This window comes from Phocoena phocoena, chromosome 17 (genome assembly GCF_963924675.1).
Source record: "Phocoena phocoena chromosome 17, mPhoPho1.1, whole genome shotgun sequence".
Taxonomy (NCBI): domain Eukaryota; kingdom Metazoa; phylum Chordata; class Mammalia; order Artiodactyla; family Phocoenidae; genus Phocoena; species Phocoena phocoena.
Window position 1 is genome coordinate 79117669 of NC_089235.1, and position 7853 is coordinate 79125521.

Here is a 7853-nt window from a genome sequence, read left to right on the forward strand (position 1 = left end):
AAGGGCGGAGCCTACGTATCATCCCGGGAGACCGGAGCGGCACACGCCATTGTGTGCCGTGTGCGTGCAAGCTTGTGCGCGTGTGCATGTATGTGTCGTGCATGCGTGTTTGTATATGTATTTGCACACGTGCAAGTCCGTCACGAATGCTCGCGTGTGCACGTGTCCCTGTGTGCATACCTGCGCGTACATATGTGTACCCATGTGCATTGCAAGTGTGAGCCCGTGTGCGTTACGTGTGTGCGTGTGTGCAGGAGTGCAGATGTATGAATACACGTGTGTGAAGTGGGTCTCGCCCAGCAGTGCCAGCTCCAGCCTCGGCCTCTCCATCACTCCATATTTTCACACTGATGGGTGCCCTTTCTGGCTTCAGCTACTTTCTCCATCTCCATGGTCCCAAACACCATACCCAACTGACATTACTCTTTGAGCATCAACTATGAATATGCACCCAGAGCTCACACTTCCCCATGCACTTTTTCAACAGAGCCACCACACACAGGAACATGAACTTGGAACCTAGCGGGAGGGGAGCCCCAGGCCCCGTCACTGGCAGGTGGCCGCAGGGTTTACTGCCCAGGGCTAAGGGTCCCGATGGAGGAAGCAGGATGCGGGCAGCACCCCGCAAGCTGGCTCCCGGGCTGGTTTCTGCGAGGAGTCCACCGTCCAGCCTGCGGATCTGAGCCACCAGCGCCGCTGTCCGCGCGCTCCCGGCCACCGCGAGGAAATGAGGAACGTGTTCGGAAAGCCCTCGCCGGTGTGACTCCTGGAGGCTGTCAGAGGCCTGGGCCTCGACGTGAAAACTATTCCTCTCCACTCTGTCTCGAGGGGCTGCGGCCACGGCCCAGCCAAGGGACAGAGCCTGAGCGGACAAGAGTGACAGGCACAGGCCCACGGCCACGTTGCCACCACCCAAAGGGACGGCTGGAGACAGGCCGAGCCCTGGGCCACCCATCGGCTCTGAAACTGTGACAGTCCTGCCGTCTGTCTCAGGCAGGCCCCGTCTGCTCTGCAGGCAGGTGGCACGGCGCCCTCAAATGACAGCAAACTAGACCCCAGGGAGAGGTCGGCGTGTCCTGGGTGTCCACAGGGCCCTTACTCATGACCTGTGCAAAGGGCTCAGAACCCCTAGGCCTCAGTTCCTCACTTGAAAACAGGATGTCTCCTCCTTAGAGTTGGGGGATTAACTCAGGGCTTTCATTCACTCATTCATTCACTCACTCATTCATTGGGCCCCAGCATCTGGTTATAGACCTGGGGACAGGATTTGCCCCTGACCAAGGGACTGGATGATGAAATGCGTCAGCGGGGCTCTCCACAAGCAGCTCCTTCTCACCACTCAGGCCTCAGGTCCAGCATCCAGAGACCATTCTGGCTGAGACAGCTCCTGCTCTACCACCGTCCAGCCTGGTATCACCCTTTGTCTTCCTTATGGCTTCTTTCCCTCCCTGAAATCACATTTGTGTGTGTCTGTCTATTGCCCAGCTAACTACTCTGAGACAGGAGGCCCCAGAGGGTGGCTTCCTGTCTGTCTGGATCATTGCAGAATCCCTAGAACATAGTAGGTGCTCAGTAAGTGTTGGTGATGATGGAGATTTTCTGGGCTGGGACTCAGGATGGAAGCCAGACCTTCAGACAGAGAGGGGACTGGCCACAGCGGGCACTCGCTACCGACCTGGGCATGGAGCCAGGGATGGAGGTGCCTCCTGTTTCCCGCCAGAAACTGGGGCTGGTGGACGGACCCCAGCTTTCCCCCCATGTGTGTGGGAGGACAGAAGGCCGGGCAGAATCGAGCCAGACGCTGAGAACCCACGGCCATCTCCCACTTCTCAGACCCTGGTAGCACACCCTGTCTGGTCATCTCCTTGAAAACTTGAGGAAGAAAATTAAATCTTTCTTGGGCCATCGTTCTCCTCTTGGCCTTTGGGTCTGCACGTCCATCTCTGACTCTGTAATCAGCCGGTGAATCTAGGAGTCTTTATTAAGAACCCAGGGAGGCCAGCCCAGCGGAGTTGGGAGAAAGGTGAGAACACCCCTGCCCTTAGGAGGCCCTTGGTCTGAATGAGGAGGCAGCGTCCACCCACCATGTAATTTCAAGTCCCAAACCACCTGTGACTCACAAAACAAGCCGGAGGAGGTAGCCAAGCGCCCAGAATCCTGGCCACACCGGGCCACACATCCACACACTCAGGATGAATGAGTCCCACAGTGCTTTCTGGACAAATGACACAAAGTCAGAGCGTCCAGCCTCGACTCCTACTCTCCTCCCAAGCCCGAGGCCGCCCGTCTCAGTCTCCCTGATACCCAGGCCCCGCCCACATCCTGCTAGATGCCTTTCTTTCTCCCTTATGCCCTTTCCCCTCCATCTGGGAGTCCTGCCGGCTCTACTTTAGACAGTCATCTTGTCTGTCCATGGTGAGTCATCTTGTCTCACCATCTCCGCTGCTGTGTCTCTCACCTGGGGACCTGCGACAGCTCCCTGACCAGCTCCCCGATCCTGTTGTTGCCCCTGACGTTGCTCTGAACACGCGGTCAGAGGGGCCTGCCCACACAGGGCTCACCCTCCCAGCAACTGTAACTCTGACACTGGCCCGAATACGGGGCAGCTCTTTGGGGCTGGGCCACAGGCAGTGTAAAGCTGCAACCGAAATCAAACTCCTACAATGTCTGAGATGAACAGTACGTTGAACACATTAAAGATGGATTAGGCACTGCGGGAGAAAAGGTTAGTGACCTTGATGGCATGGCATAGAAAGTATCCAAAATGAAACACACAGAGTAAAAGAATTAGCAGAGCTTAGTGAGCAGGGGCCTCCCAGCAGCCTGGTGGGTGTGTCCACAGCACCTAAGAGGGAACAGAGACGGGGAGGAGAAGAGAGAACAGGAAAAATATTTAAAGAAGTAATGGCTGCAATTTTTCCAAATTTGATGAAAACTATAAACCTACAGATTCAAGAAGTTAAAAAGAAAACCAAACACAAAACAAGAAGAAACTTTCACCATAACTCATCATAACCAAATTGCTCAAAACCAGTGTTAAGGAGAAAATCTGAGAAAAGAAAAAGCCATGTTTCATATAAAAGAGCCCAGATAAGGATGATTGTAGATTTCTTACTGGAAGCAGTGTACAAGAATCTCAAGGAACATCTTCAAGGTACTAAAAAAAAAGCCGAAAAAACCCCATCAACCGAAAATTCTCTACCCCACAAAAATAGCATTCAAAAACAAAGGCAAAACAGACCTTTCCACACAGAAAAAGCGAAAATGTCACCACCTGCTGCCTCACCCTACAAGAAACGCTAAAGGGAGTCCTACAGGCAGAAGGAAATCATGCCAGATGGAAACATTAACCTACATAAAGGAACGAAGAACACCAAAAATGGAAACTATGTCGGTAAAGGGACAGGATTTCTTTCTTTTAAGTCTCTCTAAAAGATTCAATGGCATGGCCACGTGTGGCGGGGAGGCGGGAGCTCAGCCACCACGAGCGTCAGGCCTCGGTGTAAGGCCAGCGTTGGGGGGTCAGTGTGGGGTTGAGCTAGGGGCTGGTCAGAGGTGTGGCTGAGGGCTGTTTGGCGCGTGAGTTTCTCAGGGCCGCCATAACAAAGCCCTGCAGACAGGGAGATACAGCAACAGAGGTGTATTGTCACCCAGTTCTGGAGATCAAGGTGTCGGCAGGGCTGGGTCCTCCTGAGGCCTCTCTCCCTGGAGTGCAGACGGCCGTGTTATCCCTGTGTCCTCGCGTGGTCACCCCTCTGTCGGTGTCTCAGTCCTGATCTCCTCTTCTTATAAGGACACCAGTCAGACCAGGTTAGTGTGGCCGAGTTTCCTCGTGACCCCAGTTTACCTTCATCATCACTTTAAAGGTCCATCCTCCAAATACAGTCACATTCTGAGGTCCTGGGGCTCAAGACTTCAGCCTATGAATTTTGGGGACACAATTCAGCACTGGTAGTTGATGGGCAGGACCAGAGCAGCTAGCGATGAACTTGGGGTGATCTCGGACTTTAGGAGGCCTTGGGGAAGGAGGACACCTCCCAGCCACCCGTGGCGGGTACCATGGACGCTGAGTTGCTGTGGGGAGGGACAATGACCGCCTGTACCTGGGTGGTCTCAAGGGTCCTCACTGGCTCTGGCTGGCTTCCCGGGAACAGAGCAACACCTGCTCCCAAAACAGAACGAGCCAGTGGGCTGGGAGACCTCAAGGCTGCCCGCGTCCCGGCCATCTCTGCTTTACGGAAGATTGTAAACCTTTACCGGCTTTGGCTCCTTGCCAGGACTGGCCCTTTGTGAGCAGACCCCACATTAAAGGCCACTTGGGGTTTATTTACTCGACTCTGACAACCTCGGAAATCAAAGTTGCTGTTGAACTTCTGACAGTGTCTTTTATTAATGCGCTTAATGTCTGGCTTTCGACCAATGGGGGCTTTCTATGGAGAGCGTGCTCTGTCTGCGGTGTGAGTGCATACTTGTGCGTGCACGGACCGTACGTTTCTCCTTGCAGGAGGACACGTGTGGCCCGAAGGCCTGCATGAGAGGCTGTCTGAGCGCACTTGTCTGGTCACATGTTTGCATGTGCATCTATCCTGTGCGTGTGCACGCCTGGCCACAGGGATATGCAACGTGTAACCCGCTGGTCACATGAGCGTGTTCAAGCATATGCGCTTGGGCACATATCCACGGTGCATGTGTGTGTCACGTTTATGTGTCCAGTTGTGTGCATATGCTCTGGGGGGCAGACACAGCCTGCATGCCGCATTTGCATCCATCAGTGTGAAAACAGACTCACGGCTATAAACTCTTTGCTCTGATCCGAACCAAAAAAGAGAGACAGAGAGAGTTATTTGCGTCGCTTAGCCCTGGATGTGAACCTCATTTTGGTGGGAAACGAACACAGCAACAGTCTGTAAGAATCCATCAGTCCCCATTCCCAGGCCCGTAGATTTGAATAAGCCCATGAAAAGCTTACCGTTAAGTGACTTCTCTCATCCTGGCTCCCCTGCCTGGCCTTTCTCCACAGCCACATTGATCAGCAACTCCTGGGAGAATGAAGAGCAGGCCCAGGGTGTCCTTGGCCTCAGTTTTTACCTGCTGAGCAACCCAGGACAAGCTGAGAGCCAGACCAGCCTGAGATTCTCACAGCGGGAGGGGAGCCCATGCAGCCCCCAGCAATGCACATAGGTCCCTCTGTCTGGCCCACCCAGCAGACCACACAGTATTGCACTGTAAGCTGTGTTCAGCGATGTCTTCTAGCCATCCCAGACAAAGCCTTGGAGCAAGGTTTAGGTCACATGCCTCTACCCCAGATTGTTCCCTGGAAGAAACAGAGCGCAAGGTCAGCATCGGCAAATGGCTAATGATTGACGGGCCCTGGAGGCACAAGGACCCCTGTGCTCAGTTGTGCGAGTCCCGTGCTGCTCAGCTCCAGGGGGTGTGAGTCACACAGTGTTCTATGCGAACAGCGCTCTGTGAGTTGGGCAGTGCACAACCTGCGCACCCTTCCATGGCAGACCTGGCTGTGCCCACACTGCCCTGCATGACTCCGGTCAGGGAGCTGACCTTGGCCTTCCCACAACTTCCCTGAGACAGGACCCAGGGAATGTTAGGAGCTTCCTCCAGGTCATGTTTTTTCCTGAGAATAAAAATTTTTTATACTGACATATTTTTATATTTTCCAGGGACAAGTCCAGGCCAGGTCTGTTCAGCCTCCTGAGCTCTGGAAAGCCATTTACTCTACTTTACCTTGTCTTCTTCATACAAATGCCTGCCTGCCTCCCTGAAGGCTGGTGGAGTCACATGATAAAGGTTATGTGGGCGCTTTGCCCATGGGGCGGACTTGCTGAAACTATCAATAATAACACAATAGCAATAGTGACGAGCTTCTCATCATCTGATCACGGGCTGCTCTGGATGGGCCACTCTCACACCAGCGTCCTGCCCCAAGAAGCACAGCGCCTGGCTTGTAGAAAATGTAATAAATACTGATTGACAACATTAGGAAGGTCTGGCGTGGACTGAAAGGCATGGAGGGCAGGTCTGTAATCACAGAAATCCAAGCTTCCCTCCCGGTTTAGTCAGTGGGGCTGCAACAACAAAACACTACAGACTGGGCGGCTTAAACGACAGAAACGCATTTCTCACCGTCTGGAGGCTGGACGTCCAGGATCAAGGGGCCGGCCAGTTGGTTCCTGGCAAGAGCCTGCTTCCTGCCTGTGGACGGACAACACCTTCTCACTGCGTCCTCGCACGGTGGGGATGGAGGCGGTGGGGGAGGGGGGGGATCACTCTTTATCTTCCTACAGGACCACCAATCGGATCAGGACTCTACTCACTTAACCTTAATAATCTGCTAAAAGCCTCATCTCCAAGTATAGTCCGTTGGGGGTTAGGGCTTCAACATCTGGATTTGGGGGTTGGGGGGACACACTCCAGTCCATAGCAATTTCCTAAATGACATCACCAGACACAGCAGGTTTATGAAAACTGATGGCCGCAGCCCCGACGACCCAGTAACTCTGAATGGCAGGTAACGCCAGAGAGATGTCTCCCCTGGACACAGAGAGCAGGATTTATTTGGCCTTTAAAAAAAGTCATCAAGGCTTCCACGGCTGCTACAACCACAAAGTCCAATTTTTTTTTCTACCTGGAAACAATTTATTATTAACTAATAAAGCCCTAAATCCATGAAGAAAAACCACTTAACACACTCAAGGTCAAAATGAAACAAAAATGACATAAGCACATGTATGCCTTGACAAATCCACAGCGCTTGGTAAAATTCCCGATACTCTAGAGAGATTTAAAACTAAATGTCCTGAATGTGTATGGCTGAGTCATTCTGCTATGCAGTGGAGGCTAACGCCACGTTGTAAAGCAGCCGTACTCCAGTAAAATCAATAAAAATAAAACAAAATGAAAAATAAATGCCCTGTTAATTTCAACGTTGCCTGTAAGCAGATCTCAACTGATCCTTAGATGATAAGGTTAAGATGAACATAACTACCTATTGGCAGGGGTGGTGGGGAGACAAATAACCTGGGAATTGCAAGGTGTGGGAAGTAGTCCAATTCACACAAGCATTGAAAAGATGTGATGTTACAAGACGAGGACCAATTTGAAAAATTAATGTCTACGGGCATTTTCTTCCCCAAATAGGGAGCGGAGTGAATATGGGAAATTAATTTTTAACGATATTCCTAGGACCTAAGGCAACCACATGTCTGGGCAAGCCTGATTTTGCCCTGTCCATTACCTTGAACTCCCCTCTACCCCCTCAATGGGTGTGTTCTGGGTGGTGTGAATTTCCCTGGGTGACCAAGTCAGTCACGGCTTATTCCAATTCCTTACTTTGCAGCTGTCTTTCCCTGATCTCCAGGTAATTCTCAAGAATTAAGGCCATCTCTCATTTATATTTTTATTTTTCCAAAACCTAGTGGGGACTTACACACCTGTGTCCTCGTAGCATCACCGGTGAAGGAGAAACGCATCGATGAAAGCGCTAGAAGGCGGGAAATTCACACACCTCCCCCTGATCTGCCAGCCGCCTCTTCTGTTCTTTGGGAACATTTATCAAGAGGTAATTGAGACTCATTTTCTAAATCCAAACTGAGTTGATACCCAGTGCAAATTATAGAATTTTAAAAGCCTTGTTATTCTGAGAAAACATGAAAGTTACACAAACCAGAACAAACTCATTAGGGGGAGGTCTTACAGGACCCGCTCTAACAAACACATAAGAATTACTTGTAATTAGCATATGATCGTATGCAACCTGTGCTCCTACACACTGTCTTATTCTGTCACAGTGCCCAGGGGCCCAGTGAATGTGTGTCCTCCAACCTCCTGTTGGGCCG